Raw genomic sequence first — 10,560 nt, forward strand, 5'->3', positions numbered from 1 at the left:
GACATTGACTTAAAATTCAGGTTTAACGCTCACCAAAGAAAAAAAAAATCTAAATTCTTTCAAGACCATCACCACTGTTTTTGGACTGTAAGCATATGAAAACCTAATCAAAGCTCATAAGTAACAATCACACCATGTATATCTTTGAAAGTGTCTCATTTAATTTGAAAGCATTAATGCCTGAGTAATAAAATGAAATCACAAGTTATTTTGGACATTCTTGCTTCTACGCATTCTGAGTTCTTAGTTTTATGTATCTCAGTGTCAGTTTTAACAGTGGTGAGGTCACTTAACACGCACCTCACAGTTATGGTTACTACTTGTAGCCCCTGGCCGTGAGAGTGAAATTCAGTGTTCGGCTGCTTATCGCGCTAACATTAAAAAGGTACGCTAGTTTCGATTCACTACAGCAACAGTTCAGCTGTGTTGCGTTAAATGAGACTTTTCAACAGTTACCACAAAGAATGTAATTGTGAATGAAGCATGATTAGATTAACTGAATACCTCATTACCATTTTGGTGTATGTATCGCATTGATTTCTTTCATGTGTGAGAAAATAAAGTTATGTATTTCTGTTTTTAAATCACTAGAATGAACAAAAATACGCAAATGAAGATAAATATGAAGGTCAGACCCCATGTTACCCATGACACTATGTTCCTCAGGCCCTTCATTTTCTCACTGAAATGTCTTGCGAAAAGCTCTTTATTCCCAAGGCCCAAGGTTTCCACTGAAAAATCTGCCACATTGTTCCCTTTATGAACTCTGGCTTAGTGAGCTAATTAGCTCACTGAGGCTAGCCTAGCTGAGTTAAAGTGAAAGATCTGTTGCTTTGTTCCCTGTATGAACTTTAATGACTCCCATGACAATAACTAGGACCTTGGAAACCTTTCAGTTCACCTAATGCATCATATTTAGGTATGATACACCGATCAGGCATAACATTGTGTCCTTGTTTCTACTCTCATTGTCCATTTTATCAGCTCCACTTACTGATATAGGTGCACTTTGTAGTTCTACAGTTACAGACTGTAGTCCATCTGTTTCTCTGCATACTTTGTTAGCCCTCCTTTTACACTGTTCTTCAGTGGTCAGGCCCCCCATGAGCAGGTAGTATTTGAGTGGTGGATCATTCTCAGCACTGCAGTAACACTGATGTGGTGGTGGTGTGTTAGTGTGTGTTGCGCTGGTACGAGTGGATGAGTCACAGCAGTGCTGCTGGAGTTTTTAAACACCTCAGTGTCACTGCTGGACTGAGAATAGTCCACCAACCAAAAACATCCAGCCAACAGCGTCCTGTGATCACTGATGAAGGACTAGAGGAGGACCAACACAAACTGTGCAGCAGCAGATGAGCTATCGTCTCTGACTTTACATCTACAAGGTGGACTGCCAAAGTAGGAGTGTCTAATAGAGTGGACAGTGAGTGGACACAGTGTTTAAAAACTCCAGCAGCACTGCTGTGTCTGACCTGCTCAGACAAGCACAACACACACTAACACACCACCACCACGTCAGTGTTACTGCAGTGCTGAGAATGATCCAGCACCCAAATAGTACCTGCTCCCTGAGGGTCCATGGGGGTCCTGACCACTGAAGAACAGAACTACTCTTTTAATCTTCTGTAGCAATCTTCCTTAAGAAGGCTACACACATCTTCTCTACTCCAAGCTCACTTCAGTATTATACTCAGTAGGTCCCTCTAAAATGATAAATTCTGATGTGAATGTGAAGGTAACCATTCAGACTTCTTTTTATTAAGAAGCGTAAATGGCTTCTTATCCTCTTATTCTTAAGAGTTTCTATTTGGTGAATTGTGTTGAGTATTTATTCTGTTTTGTGGTGAAGTAGAAACACTGTGAACTGCATTTGTCAATCAGAGTCACAGGCAGGGCTGTGTAGTCTGATGCAGTCTGTTTGCAGCACAGATTGTGCTGTGCAATGTGCTGTGGAAATCTCAAAATGAAAACACAGCCGAGCGGCGCATCATACGGTCAGTGGGGTGGGCAGCTGAGGATGACACTTCTGTCCCCTTCTGTTCTGGGATTTTGCTGAGTAAACAAATGATATTTGTTGACACAGAAACACTGAGAGGGTGAGAAGCCGTCAAGACTCCAAATGAGCGCAGGGCAGAGTGAGCGTAGCAGTGATAAGTCATCGTTTTTTGACGTGCTGTGGAGTGGTTCATGAGAAATTGAGCAGATTTCTGTTGTTTTGACTCTGCAGTCCAGCAGAGACCGAACAACAGACTATAGTCAAAGCACGGAACTATGAATATGAGGTTAAAATGCAGAGTGTAATCTTTATTTCAAGGATATTTACATTAATACTGGGTGAATCTTTAGGCCTTGAAGCACAGTCATATGAATTCAGGGGGACCATAGTAACTGGACACATTAACACATCTTAATTCTAACTTCTAAATGTTAATTCTCTACAACTGACATCACCACGACCCACAGACATCACCAGATATCTTAAGATATATTCTTAGGTGACGCTCTGCTAGGCCGATCACGCATTTTCGGTTCCTGCCTGTTTTGGGGGCTTTTCGACCTTAAGTAAAATGTTGCTCAGTGGAGTTCAGGTCAGGTAACTGACCTCACTGCTTAAGAACATTCCACCTTTTGTTCCTGAAAAACTTCATCATTGCTTTAATACTATGCTTTGGGTCATCGTCCCGGCTGCACTTTTCAGTTTTGTGGCATTTGGTTGGGTCTGAGCTTGAGAATTCGGTTCTGCACACTTGAGAATTTCATTCTGCTGCTACCATCGGCAGTCATATCATCAATAAGGGTAAGAGAGATAGCTCCGCTGGCAGAAATACGTACCAATGCCACCATTTTTCATAGATGTTTGTGGTGTGCTGGATCATGAGCAGATCCCCTTTGCTCTCCACTCTACACCAGTTCCTTTTTTCCACTATACTGGCACAGGTTAACCTAAGTCTCATCCCTTTTCATCCCAGAACCTTGGAGACATTTTAAGTACTTTAAGCAAAACTGAACCTGGTACATTTGTTCCTGAGGATACCAGTGGTTTGTATCTTGTAAACCCTCTGAGGTCATCCAGTGGCACTGGTAGGAATTTTGGTCCCTCTGAAAATGTCCTGCATGGGCCCCTTGCCTCACCTCATTTCCCTTAGTATTAAAAATGTGACAAAAATGTTCATAACCTCACTTTTTATTTTGTTATCTCCATAATTACAACTCTTACTTAGTATGCAGTAAGCTGTGAACATAAGCAACATAGCTGCATATCAATATACTGTATGTAAATGACCGAAATTGTAATGTTTGTTGCCTCGCAGCACGAAGGGTCTGGGTTCAATTCCCCGGCCGGGCCACCAGGGTCCTTTCAATGTGGAGTTTGCATGTTCTCCCTGTGTCTGCATCAGATTCCTCTCGTCCTCTCACAGTCCAAAGACATGCAGTCAGGCCATTCAGACATGCTAAATTGCCCCTAGGTGTGATTGTATATGTCTATGTGTCTGCGCTGTGATGGACTGGTGACCTGTCCAGGGTGTTTCCTGCCTTCTGCCCTCTGACTGCTGGGATAGGCTCCAGCCCCCCGTGACCCAGAAGGATAAGTGGCTTGTGTTTGTGTTTGTTTTTGACCAGTATGAGAGAGATACATTATTCAAATCCACTAAAATCTCCACAAACATAATCAGCCAATTTGGCCACTTTGTGGTTGTACTTTAATAGGTGTGCACAAATTGTTAATTGCAGTTATTTTTATGGTCAGCTGCTAAATGTTATGATCATGACAGGCTTAGTCCCACAACGTATAAATGGCACAGACTGTGAAAACAAATTTCCTCATTGGTTGACAATACAAAGTCTAATCTAATCTAATCTAATCTATTCTAATCTAATCTTAAGAATCTTTCAGTAAGCCTTTAAATCACAAAAGAGTGCAATCTTTTCAGGGCCCTCGGAATCATCTTAAGTCATGCCCCCCCTCCTTCTGGCACCCTGCCTACCTCCTGGATGGTGTATTTGATCTGTTTAATATATTTTACAATTGTAAATTGAAAGTATTCTTAGGTCATCCATTTCTTTGGTCTGCAAGGTTGTTTGCTGTTGCTAAGCACCTCCTTTGTTCCTCATAATGTACCAAACAGTTGATTGTGGCCTCATACCTGGTGTAGCACCTAATTCCACTTAGCACCTAATACTTTGTCTCTGATTCATTCTCATGGCTCCGCTTCATGATGGTGTGTATAGATAATGAGACGGACTCCAAATACAAATGTCATATCTAGAATCAGTTCTAGGCCGTTTCTTACAGCTGTCTTGTACATGTACAACTGGCCAAGAAAGAACCGAACAGCCAATTATCCACTTTTAGGCGCTTAAAAAAGGGATGGCTGTAATTTCTATATGCATCACTCAGTGTAGCTATAGGCCCTCAAATTAAAGCTGCCAGTCTGCACTTTAACCCCATTATCATTGGTTCAAGTCCAGTGTGCTGGAGTACAGAGAATTACTAAAACTGCACTAGTGTCCAGTTAATTATAGACTGGCAGAGTCAATTTGTTTCACCGCTTACTAGCAGTAGACATTTAACTCAGCCTTTAAAGGTTTCAAGTAATCTTCAGAGAAAAAGTTACAGCATGTAATTGTTTTGCTAACCTTCGCTGTGTATCTTTGCGCATGCTGAACAGATTGTCAGTAATCATCCCAGGACTTTCTCTTGTATTGGATGCTCTCTTTGGTTTTTGTGGCCTTGGGGTGTGTGTGAGTGTGTGTGGATGCTGTCTTTGTGTGGACACCCTTAAGCCCACTGCACTGACCCAACATTCAACATCAAAACAAACATTCAAATGATGTTCAATCACTTACAACATTCAGTGGAATGATTCTGTCATCATACTACTATTTCTAGTGATGATAACTATTATTATTATGAGTGATTGCACATAGCAATGCGCAACACTATTGTTATTCAGTTAATATTCTTCTTCTTATTATTTTTTTTTCTGTCTGATTTTTGTCCTCTAACTTGTCCTGCGGTTTTCGAGATATCGACACCATTCCAACTCCGGAACGTTCAGTCTGATTTCGGTCGGTTTTTGTACAATCATTGATAAATGACAATTTTTTTCCCCATATGAATAAATGGAAATGCAAAGGCTTTTGTGCACCGGCCTACATTATGATGATAGAGGTACATTAGTAACACCCTAGTAATTGTGTAGAATATCATAGCAACCACCAGCAACCACCTAGCAATACTCTAGCAACCAGCATGGATATCATAGCAACTGCCTAGCAACACCCTAGCAGCCACCTAGGATACCATAGCAACAGCCTAGCAACACCCTAGCAACCATCATAAATACCAAAGCAACCACCTAGCAACACCCTATAAATCACTTTGGATGCCATAGCAACCAGCAACACCCTAGCAACCACCTAAGATACCATAGCAACTGCCCAGCAACACCCTAACAACCATTGAGGATATGTTAACAACCTTAAGGCAACACCCTAGAAACAACCTGGGAAGCCACAGCAACCACCTAGATGACCTTAGCAGTCATCTGGGAAAACATAGCAACCACCTAGCAACACCCTAGCAGCCCACTTGGGATACCTTAGTAACCACCAAGCAACACCCTAGCAACTATCTGGGATACCATAGCAACCACCTGTCAGCACCATAGCATCTATCTGGGAAAACATAGAAACGGCCTAGCAACACCCTAGCATCCACCTGGGACACCATAGTAATCGTCTAAAAACACCCTAGCAATCACTTGGGATACTACAGCAACCGCCTACAAACCTCTTAAACTGTGCGATCTCCATGGATTCATTCAATAATTAATTTTATAATTCTGACATGATGTGTCCACTGCTAAGTCATGTATAACTCCATGAAGACAGATTTACCTGCTCTCCAACTAGGACTAAATTATTATAACAGACTGTTATTAGCAAATTAACATTTCTATCAAACTCTGTAAAAATCATACTGTAAAAATATGAGCCAAACCACTCGAGCTGCTGGTCCACATGATAACAGCGTTATCAGATAGATAGCTTCACAGCCTCAGAGCCAGTTAATGTTAATATGGCAGACACTTTACAAAGTGATAACCCTATTATTACTGTTTACATTCTGGTGCATGTCCAGTACTGGTCGTGTGGTAGTGCTTGGTGACTGTATCTTCACCTGGTACAGTTGCAAAATGGCTAAGGCTGTTTATACAGCTGAGGATTAGGGTGAAATTCCAGAGATCAAACACATCTTGATCTTAAATACATGTTCTTGCTGCTGTGTTATTTCCCCAGGTATTAGGTCATTGTTATCATAAGACTCATTATGTTTTTCAATAAATGTGTTTCTGCTTTCCTCCATTATTTATTAGCCTTATATTGCTAGTCTTGGGATGGTGTGACAGTGAGATTCAATGGAAGAAAACAGAAACACATTTAATGAAACACACCATGACATAACAATGACCTCTCAGTGATCTCTCTTAAAATGATATGGTTTGCTTGTTGGGCTGTGTTTGCACATGTGTGTTACAACAATGGGCACCAGTCAGTCAGTCAGTCAGTCAATAAGTGAAGCATCCATTCTCCCAGGCAAAGACTTGGACAGCGTAGAAGTGTATCCCCAATATTGTTCATGGTCAGGGATCCTAGGCTGTGGAATGTAATCCAGTGTAATAGCAGCACAGTGAAAGGATCTTTTCAGCTGACCAGCCCACTAACGTGCTGGTGCCAGGCCTTCTGATCACATCTTATATTTTATATAGATATTAATTTTCATAGTTAGTTCATGTAAGCACCTTTTTTTATAACGTTTCTTGTAATAAAGAGAATCTGCATTACCCAGAGACCTAAAGTGATGACACACATAAAAGAAAATTAATGTTAATTTCAAGGCCTGATTAATGATCCCCATACACAATGTCCAGTTTGTGGCCAGGGCATAAAGCAAATTCGGGTTCCTTGAAAGCTGAAAAGATCTCTTTAAACTGTCTGATCTAAAATACAGACAAAAGGATGCTGTACAGATAAAAGCTGTGTCTTGCTGGATCAGGTACATTTACAACAAGACAAAAATGAGACTTTTTGGCCAAATCATTGCTTTAGGATTTACATTATCAAATCAGATCTTCCTGATAGCAAATGAGCTTAAAGTGACGTAGAATCTAAAGTGAGACCAGATATGGCAAGTTAGCATAGCAGATATCTAGCAAACTTCTTAGACTAGCCTCTTCAAATCCTTGAGACCACCAGTGGTTCCATAACGCAATGTGTCATATTCTTCATAACTTTCATATTTCATAAGCTACATTCAAAAGGTGGGTGTCAGATGAGAGCTGTAACTGTCCTCTTTCCAGTCAAATAGATGGGTAATGTAGTTTTAAACCCTTATAATAAAAGAAGTTTTTTTTCTACTGAAAGTTGACCTATTTTTCCACAAATCTGCGTTATAAACTATAAACAGATGGCATCTCTTCAGCGATCTGCTCTGTAAAAATTATTTTTATAAATAATACAAAGAGCGTCTAAGATTTTTGGCTTTCAGCAGTAAATTGTAAGCATATAGCAATATGTGTGATCATAAAACACATGTTCTGTTAATCTGAGGGGAACTTTTACAAAAAATAAATAAGTAAAATAATATTCACATTTATTTCATGCAGTTACTGAATAATTTGCCTTACGATTTGGTCAGGTAAATTCAGATGGACAAATCAAAATATACCCTGGTCAATAAGAGGCTAGGTATGAGGGCTTTCAATTTGCATTTCTATCTGAGAATTGTATAATACTAGTCAAGATGAGCAATATGATGATATTTATAGATATTGTGATTAATTTTTTCACGTTATGTCACAGTATGATTTTTTGAGTACATTGTGGATATTTTCATTAGGAGTGGGCAATAAGACTGTGAATTATTGTGATAAATGATGATAAAGTATGCTTTCCTGAGCGTATTTAAAGAATAATGACTAAATATGTTTTAGTACAAAGTGAGTATAATTAAGCCTGTTTAATTGGAGTCAGCGCAGCACAGTTTGTAGAACATTGAATAAAAATCATTGTTCTTGTAGGTTTATTATTATTATATTTGTTATAATAATTACTCATTTTCACATTTCACTACAGGTTCTATTTTGTCTCTTTTAACTGATTAAATCTCAGAAAAACTGAATATCTTGACATACGTCATGTATCATGAAAATGTCTTAAGTATTGTGAATATTGAAAAATTGTCCAGTTCGAATCAGTACTTAAAGAACACAAACCACCTGCATGTTTCATTACAAAGAGAGCAGAATGGGTCCTGTTTAATTGGGTTCAGAGAAGCACAGCATGTGAAATGTTGAATAAAAAGCGCTGTAAATTGTGTTTTTGATCATGTTTTTTAAATGTGGCACAACTGGGGCTTCTTTGTGTGCTCCAACTTATCAAACCAACTTATCAAAAAATTCAGGTCTCATACTGGAGATGTGGGTTGTCTTTGGTCTTGTACCCCCAGTGAGCAGAACACTGGGTTTCATCTTTATGCAGTGAAGACTCGAAGACACCCCACAGCCGGCAGGCACCTGGAGGTAAGCATGTGTGAACGAGTCATAAATGAGTCAACATACATGCCATCAACCCACCTTCTGTTTGTGGCCTTTGAGCAAAGCTCTTAAACCCATGTTGTCTAGAATGTGACATAGGACAAATGTACGACATACATTCTTAACAGTGACAAGATGGTTCTTTGGAGATGCCACAGAAGAACCATTTTTGGTTCCATGAAAAGCATTTCAATGGATGTTTTTTTAGAACCATTTTTGTAAAGTGTAAAGAATTTTCTTTTTTAAAGAACCTCTGCGTAATGTAAAGGTTCTGTACTAATGCAGTGTTCTTGACAATGTTGGAACCGGGAACTTTCCAGTTACCAAGTGGGAAAGATCCATTCGAACGGCTCTCCAACTTCCTGCTTGGAAAGTCAGAGTTTCTCAAGAGCTCCAACTTCTCCATGTTGCAATTTTGTGACATCCCTTTAACATGGCAGCATCCATGGAACAAGAAGTAACACCATGTTTTGAGCGACAGCCAAGTTTCTATTAGTGTATGATGCACTGTTTGTGCAGGATTTCTCTGAATACACAGGAATACTTGCATAATTGAGAGTTTAAGTCAGTCTGTGGAAGATTTTTGATCAAACTGCACGTCATTTTTGCCCTGTAATATTAGTGAATTCCCAAGGCCGACATCAATAAATAAAGAACTAACCAAACAACTTTTTAATTCCAGTGTAAAAACCTTTCAACAGCCTTTCATAAGCATTCAACAGCCAAAACCACTAGTGCACTATGAGCGTCTATTGTTTTACTTCAAACATTTGAGGTGGCTTGAATACTTGATGTGGGAAGTAAGAAGCTCCTAATTGAAAAATTCCAAATTCCAAGTTGTCCTGAATGCAGCGTTGAATCTTGTTTATGTTTCCCGAATGTGGGGCTGCTCAAAATGAAACATTCTGAGGAATCAGTGGAAATATTGTATTTAAATAGCAAATTGATTGACTATCACACAACGAAATTTCAGAAATGATGGTCAGCACTGCTCTTTCATAAAAAACCTCACCTTTCTTCAACTAATATTCATATTTTTTACACTGACATTTTATAAAGGTGCACCTACTGCTATTTTAATTCCCCCTTTTCTCCCTTCTGTCAGCTTCACCGCTGTAGCTGTAGTACGTTCCCAGAGATGCCAGTCCTGTTTGAGAAAAATGAACCATTTAGAATGGTAGGTTATTGATTGAGGCAGAAGCCAGAAGGATTTATTGTGTTTAATGATAAAAATAAAGTTCAAATAAAGGTGCCAAAAAGGGTTCTTTGCATGACGCCACTAAAGAACCACATTTGGATTACCTATAAAACTTTCCAATAGAATACCATGGAGAACCATTTCTGAGCTTCTGGGTGGCTACTATTCAAGTGACTGCGAGTTCAGTACCCAGCGATGAAACAGCCATCCATGGTAACAAAAATAGCTGACGCTGTCAAAAGTTGACGTATTAAGCTTAAACTTGCATGCACATAATTTTGTGCATGCACAGTGTTAATACAACCAAACTTGCATAAAAATTTGACGTTCTTCTGCACGGTGGTGCGGCTAAACATGTTTAGACTAATGAGAAAGATGTTATCCTTTGGAAAGAATTTAGCAAGCTGACGTGGAAAAAAGACCACTTGATTAATTTCTCTAGGTGCTGTTTACATTCTGAATGGTGACCATTGAGTTCTTCATATTGATGGAGAGTGTGTTATATATGGTTCTATATAGAACATTTATGAAAATTGTTCTATATAGCACCAAAAAGATTGATCTTCAAAGGTCCTTCTATTGTTACAATGTCAAGCTTGTAATAATAGAAGAACCTGTGAAGATACATCTTTTTTAGGCAACACAGGTCTCTCTTAGCTGACGTAACAGAATTGGCAGTTAATGTTCTTCTCCAAGCGTGTTGAGCTGATGTTGCATTAGCAGCACTTTGAAAAGATGCACTGGCTGGCTTCGCATGTATTA

Source organism: Colossoma macropomum, unplaced genomic scaffold (assembly GCF_904425465.1).
Source record: "Colossoma macropomum unplaced genomic scaffold, Colossoma_macropomum, whole genome shotgun sequence".
Taxonomy (NCBI): Eukaryota; Metazoa; Chordata; class Actinopteri; order Characiformes; family Serrasalmidae; genus Colossoma; species Colossoma macropomum.